At 50.4% G+C, this 15,239-nt stretch overlaps 1 pseudogene; it reads left to right on the top strand.

The window, feature by feature from the left end:
• Positions 1–14,902: 14,902 nt before the first annotated feature.
• Positions 14,903–15,239, top strand: LOC100405737 (BET1-like protein pseudogene; annotated as a pseudogene).

The following is a 15,239-nucleotide window of genomic DNA, read 5'->3' as shown; positions in this document are numbered from 1 at the left end:
GTTTTAGGGTTTCACCCTATTGGCCAGGATGGTCTCAATCTCCTGACCTTGTGATTCTTCCACCTCAGCCTTCCAAAGTGCTGGGATTATAGGCGTGGGCCACCCCGCCCAGCCCAGCTGTCTTTTTGTTGCTATTTGCATGGAATGCAATTTCCCATCTCATAACTTTCAACCTAAAACATTTAGATTCAATTTTTTGAATCTAAAGTGTGTCTCTTGCAGACATCATATAGCTGGATCATGTTTTAAAAATATCCATTTTGCCAAATATATGCCTTTTGATTGGGATATTTAATCTGTTTACGTTTCATTGAGACTAGTAAGGCAGAGATTGCGTCTGCCATTTTGCTATTTGTTTTAAATGTCTTATGTCTTTTTTTTTTATCTATATTTGGCTGTTACTATTTTCTGTGCTCAACGGATGTTTTCAGTGTACCATTTAAGTTCCTTTATTGTTTCGTTTTATTGTAGTAAAATATATGTAACATAAGAAAACCATTTTAATTATTGTTATTATTATTTTTAGAGACGGAGTCTCCCTCTGTCATGAAGGCTGGAGTGCAGTGGCGCAATCTTGGCTCACTGCAACCTCCACTCCTGGGTTCAAGCAAATCTCCTGCCTCAGCCTCCCGAGTGGCTGGGATAACAAATGAATGCCGCCATGCCTGACTAATTTCTTTTTGGATTTTCGTAGAGATGGGTTTTACTATGTTGCCCAGGCTGGTCTCAAACTCCAGAGCTCAGGCAATCCTCCTGCCTTGGCTTCCCAGTTACAGAATTGAGCCACCAAGCCTGGCCCATTTTAATTATTTTTAAGTGTATAGTTCAGTGGCATTAAGCACATTCACAATCTGTAACTATCACCACCTTCCATCTCTAAAACTTTTTCATCATTACAAACTGAACCTCTGTGCCCATTAAACAATAACTTTCCCAACCTCCCTGTCCTCATCCCCTGGTATTCACTGTTCTACTTTCTGTCTTTATGAATATGACTATTCTAAGCATCTTTTACTAGTGGAGTCATATAATGTTTGCTCTTTTGTGACCAGCTTACATTCGTTGGCATAATGTCTTCAGGGTTCATTCATGTTGTAGCATATGTCAGAATTTCATTCTTTAATTTTTAAATGTGGCAAAACACACCTAACTTAAAATTTATCATTTTAGGAGGATGAGGTACTCAGGCCTGCAATCCCAGCACTTTAGGAGGCTAAAGTGGACAAGTCACTTGAGACCAGCAGTTTAAGACTGGCCTGGGCAACATAGTGAAACATCTACTAAAAATACAAAAAATTAGCTGGGCGTGATGGTGTACACCTGTAATCCTAGCTACTCAGGAGGCTGAGGCACAAGAATTGCTTGAACCTGGGAAGCAGAGGTTGCAGTGAACCGAGATTGGGCCACTGCACTCCAGCCTGGGTGACAGAGTGAGACTCCATCTCGAAAAAACAAACAAACATAAAACAAAATAAAAAGTTGCTTTTAAAAACTAACTTTCTTCAAAGCCTTCTTGCTTTTTGCCAATAACTCTTTGTTAAGCCTTATCCTATGTAGCTGTTAGATATTAAAGAATAAGTACATTCTATGTTCTTATATTTTAGCCAAGATATTTGTGCTAGACATGCTCATAAGAACCTCCTAGCTTGCAGCCTATACCTCTTCCTTATCTAGAAATGGTATTACTTTTCTAAGTCCTTGTGCAAACAACTTTCTCTTTTTCTTTGTTCTCCATTGCATTTACTTATTTAAAAAATTTGTTAGCCAATTAAGTTTAGCTTAAACTGTGAAGTCCAGCTCTAACAGAGCTAAGACACAGTAGAAAAGACCTAATGTGTAAATAATAGATATTCTTGTCTTTCCTTTATTCAGTGTGCTCTTGTAACAAGATTGCCAACAAGCAGTACCCTTTCTGCAGAAAGCAAAATTGCCTTGCTAAAAAAACTTTGTCTAAATGGTAATTTTTTCTTGCAGTACCTAAGAACAAGCATTCTGTCTCTAACACATATTTTGTTATCCATTTATCTATTGATAGACACTTGGGTTGCTTCTACTTCTTGGCTATGGTGCATAATGCTGCTGTGAACATGAGTATAGACTATGTCTTCAAGACTCTGCTTTTGGTTCTCTTGGGTATATACCCAAAAGTGGAATTTCTAGATCAAATGGAATTCTATGTTTAATTATTTGAGGAACCATCATGCAGTTTTTCCCAGTTGCTGTACCATATAGATTCCCACTAAGAATGCATAAAGGTTTTAATTTCTTCACATCCTCACTAATAGTTGTTATTTTTTGTTTTTTGATAATAGCCATCCTAATGGGTATGTGGTAGTAACTCACTGTGGTTTTGATTTGCATTTCCCTAGCTATAAGTGATGTTTCCCTTCATGTACTTATTGGCCATCTGTATATCTTTGGAGAAATGCCTATTCAAATCTGTTGTTCATTTTTAACATCCTTTGCATTGTTTCTGACAAAAAGCCTGCTGTCATCATTTTCTTTTTCTGTCCCTTTGTATATAATGTGTCTTTATTTTTCTGGAAGCTTTTAGGATTCTATGTATTTCTGGCTTTGAGCAATTTGATTATGATGTGTCTTAGTTTTCCCAACCAAAATAATTAGAATTTTTTTTTTTTGAGACAGATTCTCACTCTGTCACCCAGACTGGAATGCAATGGTGTGATCTCAGTTCACTGCAGCCTCCATCTCCTGGGTTCAACTGATTCTCCTGCCTCAGTCTCCTGAGTAGCTGGGACTACAGGTGCACACACCATGCCCGGCTAATTTTTGTATTTATTTATTTAGGTAGAGACGGGGTTTCACCATGTCGGCTAGGATGGATCTCTAGCTCCTGAACTTGTGATCTGCCCAAGTCGGCTTTCCAAAGTGCTTTGGAAAGTGCCTAAACCACCATGTCCAGCCCAAATTAATTTAAATTTAAAAAGTACTGGCTGGGTTTGGTGGCTTGTGCTTACAATCCCAACACTTTGGGAGGCTGAGCCAGGCAGATCACCTGAGGTTGGGAGTTCAAGACCAGCCTGACTAACATGGAGAAACCCTGTCTCAACTAAAAAAAATACAAAATTAGCCTGGTGTGGTGGCATGTGCCTATAATCCCAGCTACTAGGGACATTGAGGCAGGAGAATCACTTGAACCTGGGAGGTGGAGGTTGTGGTGAGCTGAGATTGAGCCATTGCACTCCTGCCTGAGCAACAAAAGTGAGACTCCATCTCAAAAAAAAAGTGACATATTTAGGTATAAATCAACAAAACACATGCAGGATTTGTATGCTGAAAACTACAAAACATCAGTGTAAGAAGCCAAAGAAAACTTAAGAGGGATATATTGTGGTTATGGATTGGAACAGTCAACAGAAGTCAAGTCACTCCAAACTGATCTACAGATTTCACGCACTTCCAACCAAATCATTCGAAGGTTTTTTTTGTAGATATAGACAAGCTCATTTTAAAATTTATGTGAAAAGTCAGTGAAACTAGAATAGTTAAAACAATTTTGATAAAGAAGTTGTGGGACTCACAATACCTAATTAAGATTTACTATGAAGCTAAAGTAATCAAGACAGTTTGCTAATGGCAAAGGGATAAATATATAGATTAGTGGTACAGAATAAGAGAGTCTAGAAATAGATCCACAGAAATATGATGGATAGAGTTAAAAAAAAAAACACTGCAAAGAGGGGCAGTGGTTCCCCAGATGCAGTCGCCCCACTGTGATTCTGGCCGGGCATCTCTGTGCTCTTGTGAACCTGGGAAGGCTCCACAGCCTCCCCGCCACCCCTGCCCCCCTGCAAGGCTCTGCAGTGCCTGTTTCTGCTGCCTGGCTTCTCCCCACTGATGCTGCCTGCTCCAGACTTGGAGCAAAGTCGGGCCAAGCCTGGGAACTGTAACAGCCCAGCCGGGTGTGCACATGCTTGAGGCAGTACTGACATGTCAGCCCCCTGCCTCCTTGGCCCCCTCTGGACTTGGACTTGGACGTCTACAAGCAGGAAGGGAGGCTGAGGGGGTGATGAGGACAGTACCTGGGCATAAACAGCCTGGGTACCATGAACAGCAGCCAGAGGCAGATGGGGTCCTGCGTGGAAGGGGGTGAGTCCTCAGTGAAGCCCCACCTTCAATCCTGGAAGGCCCTGAAGCCTGGAGCCCAGGCCACCAGTCTCCATACCACAGGGGGAACTCATGGTGCTTTTCCTTAGGCCCACTCATGGCCACCTCTGGCCACCCATGGACCAATCAGCACACACTTACCCTCTGATGTCCATAGAAACCCCTGGACTCAGCCAGACTGGAAGAGAAGACAGAGAGATGGGGAGACAACCAGCCGCAGAGAAGAACTACCCTATTTTCTGAGAGCTGGACACTTGTTGGATAACCTGCCTAGCAGAGAAGAGCTATCTTCTCTGCTGAAAGCTGAACATTGTGGGGAAACCCTGGCTGTGGAGAGAGCTGCCCACTGCAGGTCTCTTCTGAGCTATTCTATTGCTTAATAAAGTTCTTCACCTTGCTCAGTCTCCACTTGTCTGCTTACCTCATTCTTCCTGGATGCAGGACAAGAACTCAGGACCTGCCAAATGGTGGGGCTAAAAGAGCCATAACACAGGCTGGGTGTGGTGGCTCATGCCTGTTATCCCAGCACTTTGGGAGGCTGAGGTGGGTGGATCACGAGGTCAGGAGTTCAAGACCATCCTGACCAACATAGCAAAACCCCATCTCTACCAAAAACAAAAATTAGCTAGGATTACAGGTGGCATGTGCCTGTAATCCTAGCTACTCGGGAGGCTGAGGCAAGAGAATCACTTGAACCCAGGAGGCGGATGTTGCAGTAAGCCCATATCTCCACTGCACTCCAGCCTGGCCACAGAGTGGGACTCTGTCTCAAAAAAAAAAAAAAAGAGAGAGAGAGAGATCATGTCCTTTGCAGCCACATGGATAGAGCTGGAGATGATTATCTTAAGCAAACTAATACAGAAACAGAAAATCAAATACCCCATGTTCTCACTTAAAAGTGGAAACTAGGCTGGGCATGGTGGCTCAAGCCTATAATCCCAGCACTTTGGGAGGTGGAGGTGGGCAGATAACGAAGTCAGGAGTTCAAGACCAGACTGGTCAACATAGTGAAACCCTGTCTCCACTAAAAAATACAAAAATTAGCTGGGCATGGTGGCTCATGCCTGTAATCCCAGCTACTTGGGAGGCTGAGGTAGCAGAACTGCTTGAACCAGGACCTGGAATGTGGAGGTTGCAATGAGCTGAGACTGTGCCAGTGCACTCCAGCCTGGGCTACAGAGCGAGACTCCATCTCAAAAAAAAAAAAAAAAAAAAAAAAAGTGGGAACTAAACATTGAGAACACTGGACATAAAGATGGGTACAAAAGACACGGGGACTTACTTGAAAGTGGAGAGTGGGAGGAGGGTGAGAATGGAAAAACTGCCTATCAGGAACTATGCTTATTACCTGGGTAATGAAGTAATCTGTACACTAAACCCCTAAGACAGTCAATTTGTCTACATAACAAATCTGCATATGTATCCCTGTACTTAAAATAAAAGTTGAAAAGAAAATTTTGTTCCTTTTGGCCTTCTCTTCTTCACATGCACAGTCCACAGAAGGGTTCATGCTCCTATGAGTATCCAACGTCACTGATCATCTGACAGGAGGCAGAGCTTCTGCATTAATGAGAGGGGCAGGGAGTGGCTGTTACAGATATGAAGCTTTGTTCACTTGATGGCTGCTCACCTCCTGCTGTGCAGCCTGGTTCCTAACAGATGGGGACCCCTGATTTACCCAGTAACATAAATACTTTATTATGTCCGTTGAAATGATTCACCCTGCACAACCCCAAATTACCTTGCATACCTACACCCACCCAAGGGTCCCGTAGCATACTTTGGGAGCAGTAGACAGTAGGCCTGGAGCTCCATTGCACGTTCCATCTCTTCATCTGTGGACTAACAGGCTGTGTTACTTTCCTAGGGCTGTTTCACAGAACCACAGACTAGGCACCTTCAACAACAGAATCTTACTGTCTCTCAGTACTGGAGGCCATGAGTCCAAGACCAAGGTGTCAGCAGGGTGGGTTTCTTCTGAGGCTATGCAGGAAGGCTCCCTTCCAGGCCTGTCTCCTGATGTGTGGGTGGTGGACGTCTCCCTCTTGCTTAAGGATGATTCTGCGGGGGGGGGCTCAGGAAAGCAGAGCTAGATAGAATGTTGGTAGAGTATATCAGTGGAAACCAGAGGGTAAACAGAATTCCATCCATGCCCAGGGCTTTCTGGGGACACACCTGTCCAAGCAGCAGCCATTGCCAACAGAGTTCTATTTCTGGAAAGCCAGGCAGCAGCTGGAGCTGGGCCCTCTGGGATTTGTTTAGTGACCTGACCATGTGGGAGGCCTGGAGTGGGTGTATGTGTGGGGTTTTTCCCAGCCTCATTGCATCACTCACTTCCCAGGCCCTGCTCTCAACCCCTCCTGACCAGGCCCTGTTCTGGTTCTCAGCTATTCCTGTCCCGGGGGTCCACTCACTGATCAAGTGAGGGACTGACTCGGGGTTACAGAGTGCTGTGTTTATGTGACCTGAGAATATGTGTGCACAGACTGTGCCCGCAGTGTCTTCATATAGTTGAGCATGCACATGTCCTGCCTATATGTAGGCAGCCTGTCCCTACATGCTTAGGAGTGTGACTTCGTGTCCTGGTAGATGGGGGAGGAGAGAGGGAGTTGTGCCCAGGGTCCCCTGATCACTTCTATAAGTGCATGTCTGTGCATCTTGTTAGGGGTGCTTGGAGGTATGGAAGATTGTGCCCTGGGTTTCCTTGATCATGTGTGTGTGTGGGTATGTATGTGCATTTGGGGGTATACAAAATCGTCAGTCAACCCTATATGCATGCATACATTTCTGTGTGAGTGTGTCCTACAGGTGTTAGCGAGTGGATACTTCCACCACGTGTCTGCACATGTGTGCACATGCACTGTCCTTGCACACCTGGGTATGTCACTCCAAGCCTGAATGGAGCCCAGCTTGTGCTGGCACCCACGGGAACGTGTAAGTGGGCCTCCTGCGGGTCCCTGCCCGGCTAGCTCTCCGCTTGTCCTTTAAGGGTGTGCGTGCGGGATCCCGGGATGGCATGACCGGGTGTGAGTACGAATGCAAGTGAGTGTGGCGCCCACGGGCTCTCTCTGCTCTGTGCCACCTGCGAAGCCCATAAACTCACTCTGCTTGGTTGCTGCCAGGTGACGTGGGCTGTGCCCACCCCCTGCCTGCTCGTCCCCGGCTTGCCCGCCTCCACGGGCCATCGCGGAGCCCCAGCCGCGTCCAGCCCAGCCTGCTGAGCCACCCCGGGCCTGGGTCACTCCAGGCCAGGTCAGGCCTGGACTGGGCAGCGCTGCCTGCATGACCCTCCGGTGGTGCAGGGAGAAGGAGACAGTCTGCATCCAGGAGCACGTGGCCATCAACTGTGCCCGGCCCCATCTGTCCCGTCAAGCAGATCTCCCGCCACTTCCCCGGTTCCCGTGGGGTCTGCTCCACGAGGCCCCTGCGGGCCCGGCCGTGGCCAGTGCCAGCTGCCCGCGCCGACGAGGACGATGGGACCAGCTCTTCGGAGTCTAAGAGTCTCGTCCAGGCTTCAGTCCGGGTCCCAACCCTGCGCGGCCGCCCACCGAGCCGCCGGAGGACAAGCCTGAGCCTACAGCTGCGTGCCGTCCACTATGGCAGTTTGTTTCCGCTCTCCGATTTCGCGCCCCTCCCTGGCTCCGGCTCTGCGCTCCTGGCCTCGCGGTGCCCTAGGGCCCTCCCGTTCGCGTCATCGCTTTCTCCCCTGGCAGAAACTCCTGCCGCGGGGTCGCGACCCTCTAAGTGCCCAGTGCGCTCTCCGCGCCCTGTGCACCGGCCCCGACCCCCTCCCCGGACCCGGACCCGAGAGGTGGGAAGGTTGGGGGCACCCGCTGGGTTTGTCCCATTTTCGGGGCCTGGCTCCGGGTAGCCGGCCCGGCGCCCGCTCCCTGCCCGACCACCCTCGGGGAGCTCCGGCTCAGGTGGCCGCTTTGGTTTCCGGGAAGGGCGGAACTGCGTCCGGGGAGACACCATTTGCAGCCACCGTGTGGTCGCTCCCCACTGGCCAGCCACTCCGGGAGGGCCCAGCCGCAGAGGGTCGGCGCTGGGGCGGGCTGTGGAGGGGCCCAGGGCTGGGGCCGGCTGGGTCTGCCGAGTGGCACGCGAGCCGAGAGCCAGGAGGACCGCCCGGCCGCTTGTCCTCTGGAAAAACTTTGGCGGTTCCTCCTTCAGTGTCCGTGGACCCCGTCGGGGTGATCGCCAGGGCCGTGGACCTTCCTCCACCTGTTGCGCCGCTGTCCCTGGGCAGGAAGGGCCGCCTCCTCCAGGAGTGAGCCCTGAGTCCCATGGAGCAGGCAAGTCCCTGGGTCCTGGGGGCACAGACTCCTCATCACCCCAGGACTGGGGGGTCTGCTTAGGGGTCCACTTAGGGGTGTACCCCTCAGGCATCGGAAGTGGGGATGGGAAGCCCCGAGCCACGGTGGCTCCCCCAGTCCCCAGTTCATTCTCTGCATAAACCCAGTTCTGCGGGGAAGGGGCAGTGGTGTAGTCCCAGGAAGAGCTGGGGTTCTGGGGTATGGGGAGGGCCCCAGGGTAGGGAAGCTGAAGCAGGACTGGCACAGGTCTCTGCAAGGCCTGGGGAAGGCTGGACGCCCTGGGGTGCACCCTTGCTTGGCCCGCTTCTAAGGATCAGTCTCAGTTTGCCCATCTGTAAATAGGGTTGATTGTCCCTGTCCTACCTGGCTGTTGTGAGCATTCCTTGAGCACTGCCAGTCCTGGGAGATTCTTGGATTTCTTTATCGTGGTAAAATACACACATATACATTTCCCATCTGAATCATTTCTTTTTACTCCTTCCCTCCCCACTCACCCATTTTGAGTGGACAGTTCAGTCATGCTCAGTACCTTCTACCTTCATGCTGTGTGATCCCTTCTCCAGAACCCTCTTCATCCTGAAACACTGAAACTAGACCATTAAACAACAGCTCTGCATTCCTCCTCCCCGGCCCCTGGCAAGTGCCATTCTGCTTCCTTCTCTGTGGATGTGACTATTCTAGGAACCTCCTAGAAAGGCAGTCACCTGGTACCTGTCCTTTTGTGTCTACCTTCTTTCACTTAGCAGAATGTCTTCAGGCTTCATCCATATTGTAGCACTTTCACACACATCCATATTGTAGTGTAGCACACGCATCCATATTGTAGTGTCAAAACTTCCTTTTTCAGGCTGAATGATACTTGAGACTGGAAATCTCCTCTCTTGAACACTTTGCCAGCAACAACCTCTGAAAGGCCCAGGGAGGGGCAGGGCTGGGGTTTTGGAGAGAGGCTCTACTCTCAAAACCAGACCCCCCATTTATCTCCTCAGTGCCAGCACTAGCCAGGACCTTCCTTCAGGGCTTCCTCCACCCGTCCCTCTCGTGAGACCTGCCCCTAAACCATGGGGTCAGTTTCTGTCTCTTGCCGACCCCCTAGCTGGGGAGGGTCTACGCAAGAGCCCAGCTGTCAGCTCCCTGACCTGGAACCAACCTTCTTCCCTTCCCATTCTGTGGACAGAGGTCAGGCTCCATGGGAGGGCAGCCCCATAGAAGGTTGGGTGGAGGCATTGTGGGGACCCTGGTCAGGGCCAGGGAAGCCATCTGTTTGGCCTCAGAAGCCGGTGGCAGTACAGTGTGCCACTGATCTTTTTGCTTCTGGCCAAACCTGTGGCTTTTCAGGGTGCTCAGGAACCTGCAGGTGAGGGAGCAGAGAGGCGGCAGCAGGGGCCCTGTCATAGCCCAGGTGTCTGAAGGAGCAGGCATCATGCCCATCCCCATGTGGCAGCACCCCTCACCCCAGCCCCCACGGGTGTCTCGGGGTACGGAGATGGAACCACCAGAGCCACTGGACAGATGTGCCAGAACTTCTGGTGGCCCAAAGATTTGCAAGTGAAACGTGTCAAGAAACATGACCCAATGCAAGCATTTTTGAGCTACAACAAACAAATGTATATGAATTGTAGGAATAAGACACAATGGTCAGGCACCCCCTGTGCAGGCTGGCTACCAGATTCCCAGAACCCTGCACTCCAGGCACGTGGTGGGAAAGGCCAGAGGCCAGGGTGAGGGAGTTGGGTTTGGAAGAGCAGCCATGTCACTGTGGGTGCACGTGGGGTCACCAAGCCAGGCCCTGTCCCAGAGGCCCACAGTGCAGGGCTCAGACATGCCCACCTGACCTCAGCCACTTCTCTAGCATCTCACAGGGGCTCGGAAGACAGGGAAGGAGAGGAATCGCCCTGTCTTCCAGGCCTGTGTCCACATCGTCTCTCTCCCTCTCACTCCAGCTGTGGGAAGGTGGAACACCCTTGCCCCCCCTTTTTTTGTGGATTTCGAGACAGGGCCTCACTCTGTTGCCCAGACTGGAGTGCAGTGATGCAATCATGGCTCACTGCAGCCTCTGCCTCCCAGGTTCAAGCAATCCTCCTGCCTCAGACTCCCTAGTAGCTGGAACCACAGGCATGAGCCACCACACTGGCCAACCCCTTTTACAGATGATAAAGCCGAGGCTTAGGGTAAAAAGTAACTCATCCACTTCCTAGCTAGTGAATACAGGAGCTGAGCCCAGAACCCAAGCCAGCCAGGCCCTCAAACTTCTGCCCTTTGCCAGTGACAGAGGAGTAGGTAGTTGGAAGCCCTCCAAACCCCCATCCCTTGGAGTTTTGCCAAACCAAGGTGGGGTAGGCCTTGAAGGGAGCCTCAGCCTCCCCTTGGAGATGAGTCTGGTGTGAGCAGCCACACTGCCTCCCCTACCCGGCAAGGTAGAAGCCCTTGACATGCATCTTTGAATAATGTCCTGGGGTTACCAGCTGTGCCCCACAGATGCCACAGCTGCCCCCCTACATTCTTGTGCTCCAGCCCGAAGGAAAAAAAAACATGCAACTCTCGGAAACAAGAGCCTGCTGATGTCAGCAAAGCCCCTAAATGTCCATGCTTCTGTGTGTCCCTGGCTGTGCAAGCTTGTCTGGGTTTTCTAAAGGAACCAAGGGTGGAGTGAGTGAGGGGTGCCATCTTGTGGAGGGACCCTTTGTGTCCAGTCAGCTTGTGTGACCTCTGTGGACTGACTGGGAGTTGTAGCAAATCTAGCCAGAAATGGGGCCTGGTCTGGGGTTATGTGAATTTAGGAATGTGACCACTCAGGAGGCTGTGCTGGGAAAATAGGGGGGTGGGAGCCAGGTCCAGGGAAGAGCCTGACCAGAGTGGGGTGGGAAGGGAGGCTCAGAGGAAGGTGAGCCACCTGGCTTTCAGGATGACTAGGAGAGAGTCTATCCTGACAGAGGCCCTGCAACAGCTGCCCTGAGCAAGTGTTTGGGGGAGGGGAGATTGCACTGGCTTTGAGCCACCCTCACTCCCTCCATGTGGAGGGGTGGGACCCAGGGCTTCTGTGAAAGGGGCTATGAACGGACCCAGCCAGGAGACCCAGGGGCCAAGGGCATCTGCTGGCCCAGGCCCTTTCACTCTGTCTCCCTGATGTCCAGGTCACACCCTTTGCTGTTCTCTGCCCAGGGTCTGAAGCCCATGGACCACAATGGGCTGGCAGACCCCTATGACAAGCTGCACCTGTGGTCAGGAGCCAGGAAGGTGAGGGAATCTCACCCAGGCCTGCCCATCAGCTGTGCCCACCCATGGTGATGGGGCCTGGGCTGGGCTGGGGGCATCCAGGGAGGCCCACAGCTGCCACTAACCCTCAGAGCCCAAGCAAGCTGACAGGGCCTCAGCCATTCACCTCCATGAAGAGCACCCAGTCTACCCCACACCTGGGGTGACTTCCAGGGATCTCACAAGTCAGCATGACCTACCTGCTGATCTGGGGAAAGCCCTGGGCATTTCCAGGCCAGCATCTTAGAAGAACCATTCTCAGCTGGTTACTGTGATGTGCAGACAAAGGCCTGTGGTCAGATCATGCTGGGAAACGCTGTCCAACAGGTTCCTTCACTGTGGACTCACCAGAGCCTTTCATGTACTAATGGGCTGCTCCTTGACTCTCCATAAGGCGGATGAAGGAGGATGCATCTGCCCAGTGTATTTGACCACAGAATCTCATTCCCAGCATGAGAGGTGACCACACATGTACTCAGGGCACCAGCACAACTGGTGCATCTAGGAGAGGAGAGAAAAAAACTGATGTTAAGTAAAAAACATCAAGGTGACCTTGAGCGGCAGAAAATCAGAACTTCTTAGACTTTCCTTCTGTGCATCCTATGCTTCAGTGTTGTTTTATTTTTAATTCCATGGGGCAGAGTCTGAGTTGACTTGGGGGCCTAAATGTGTAGGCCTGGGCCCCCCGCAGTCCAGGAGGATCACCCCTAAAGGAATATGGCCCCTTCTCTGGGGAAGGCAGGGCTGTGGGGACACAGCAGTGCCCTACCACCGACTCCTATGGAAGAAATGGCTCCCATGCCAGGCCTCGATGTCCTGATGCTGCAAGTGGGGTTCAGGGATGTGAGGGCTGAGGTCGAGTGTGACCAGGGAAGTGTGCCTGAGGCAGGAGCACAGTGACTCCTAACTCATAGGACTGGAGCTGGCAAAGCCTGGCTGCCAAGTTGTAGGAAGTTGCCAGGAATCTCACCAGTATTTTATAAAGAGCAGGCTCCTTATAGACAAGCTCCTGAAAGCAGCACGAGAAAGGGATTCCTGCGTCCTCTTCACAGTGGGGAACCTGACGATGCCACAGAGCTGGAATTGGAACCCCGAGCTATCTGACCGCCAAGCCTGGGCCAGATGTGGTGGGCATTAGACTGAGACATGGAGCTCAGAGTGGCTGGCATAGGAGGAAGGAGTGGCGGCCACATTCCAGCTCAGAGGGGTCACCGCACACTGCATGCCTGAGAAAAGGATGGGTTCCAGGCAGAGCGGACAGTCTGTCAAGATGGGGCATGCCCTGGAAAGGAGACTCCAGTTCCACACCAGGCCCCCTGCAGAAACCCCCACCACTGCCCTGGGCATCAGGGACTGGAGGTGGGTCCTCCTTGGTTGAGCCTCCTATGGCTGCTGCAACAAATGACCACAAACTTAGAGGCTAAGAGAATGCACTTACTACCTGACCGCTCTGCGGGTTAGAAGTCCAACCGTGGTCTCCTGGGCTAAAGTCAAGGCAGGGCTGCGTTCCTTCTGCATCCCGGGGATTCCAACCATTTCCTGGCTCTTTCCAGCTTCCAGAGGCTGCCAGCCCTCCTGGGCTGGTGGCCCCTTCCTCCACCTTCACAGCAGGCCCTGTTGCATCTCTATGGCCTTCTTCCTTGGTGACATCTTGCTCCAACTCTCTTCTCTGTCCTTTCTTGTGCTTTTAAGGACCCTATGACCACATTAGGCCACCCAGACAATCAAGGATGATATCCCTATTTTAAAGTCAGCTAATTAACAGCCCTACTCCATCTGCAGCCTCAGTTCCCTTTGGCCATGCCAATAACATATTCACAGTCTCCAAGATTAGGATTCAGCCATCTCTGGGGGCCATTGCTCTGTCTACCACATCGTTTGATGCTAATAAGATTATTTTTTCCTTTCTTTAGGCAAATAAGCTCAGAACAAAAGCTCTACATAACACTCTGAACCCATGTAGAATGAGACCCTCACTTCCTGTGGGGTCACAGATGAAGACCATTTGTGCAAGACCCTGCAGTAGGTGAGGGCCCTGGACTGTCTACTCCCTACCCAACCCCCACCCAGAGAAACTGATGCAGGTGCAGGGTCAAATTCAGACCTCAGACTCAAGTCTCCCACTTCGATCTCTTTCTCCCCTTGAGGACCTTGAGGATGGAGTTTGCCCCTCCTCTTTCCTGGCATAAGCATCAGGTCAGTTACAACGTAAAAAAGGGTCCCTCGTGCTTGGGGGAAAAAAAGCAAACATTCCTCCTGGTTCTCACTCTGGCCTTGCGCTTCCCCTCCACTTCCTGGTTCACTTTGAGTACTCGGGGCCTCCAGGTGCTTTCTCATGGCATCTTGGCCCTACCACCACCGTAGGTGTCCTTTTCGGGAGGACTCAGGGGCAGTGCAGGGCCTTGTATCTGGGGAGACCTGTGGGGCTGGCTCCACACTATGACCACAACTTTGTAGATTCCCCATGATGTATATTGGATTGTTTATACATGTACACACACACATTTGGAGCATGTGTAAGTGCACATTTATACCCTTACACACATGTACACATGTGAAAAAATCTGTAATGAAACATATCAGATAACTGTGATTATCTCCAGGTGGTTAGAGAATAGGTAAAATGATAACTGTGATTATCTCCAGGTGGTTAGAGAATAGGTAAAATGATAACTGTGATTATCTCCAGGTGGTTAGAGAATAGGTAAAATGATAACTGTGATTATCTCCAGGTGGTTAGAGAATAGGTAATTTTTTCTTACATATGTGTCTTGTTTTGTTTCTTCCAAAAGTTCCACAGTGAAGATTCATTACTATTATGATATGGAAAAACAACAACTGTGATTTAGAAACCTAATCTATAATGGCTGTAATACTAAAATAATTCGGTCAGGGCACAGTGCCTCACACCTACAATCCCAGCAATTTGGGAGGCTGAAGCAGGAGGATGGCTTGAGGCCAGGAGTTTGAGACAAGCCTGGGCAACATAGTAAGACCTCCACCTCTACAAAAAAAAATCAGATTAAAAAGAAATAAAATAATTTAACACTTAGATAAAAGAGAGTGAAAACCCATTTGGGGAGTAGACTATATGAAGACTGGGAATCCACTGCGCTGAGTGGCCGACTTTTATCCTAACGTCCCAAAATGGAACAGCCTAACATGGCTTTAGAAATGCTTTGGGCGGAGCAGGGGAAGGCACAATGGTGGACTGGGCTCAGGCTCAGAGTCCTGGTGCTGTGGAAGAGATACTAGACCAGGAGAACAAGCCAATGACCGACAGCCTGGCCTCCAAAGTCACCAGGCTCAAATCGCTTGCCCTGGACATTGATAGGGACTCAAGAGGATCAGAACCAGTGCCTGGATGGCATGGACTTGGATTTCACAAGCATGACCAGCCTGCTTACAGGGAGTGTGAAGCGCTTTTCCACAATGGCAAGGTCTGGGCAAGACAACTGGAAGCTTCTATGTGGCATGACCATGGGTCTAATTGTGGCCTTCTTCATCCTCTCCTACTTCTTGTCAAGGGCAAGGACGTGA

Source organism: Callithrix jacchus, chromosome 14 (genome assembly GCF_049354715.1).
Source record: "Callithrix jacchus isolate 240 chromosome 14, calJac240_pri, whole genome shotgun sequence".
NCBI classification, from domain to species: Eukaryota; Metazoa; Chordata; class Mammalia; order Primates; family Cebidae; genus Callithrix; species Callithrix jacchus.
The sequence above is the reverse complement of the archived record's forward strand: the minus strand, read 5'-3'. Positions and strand labels throughout refer to the sequence as shown.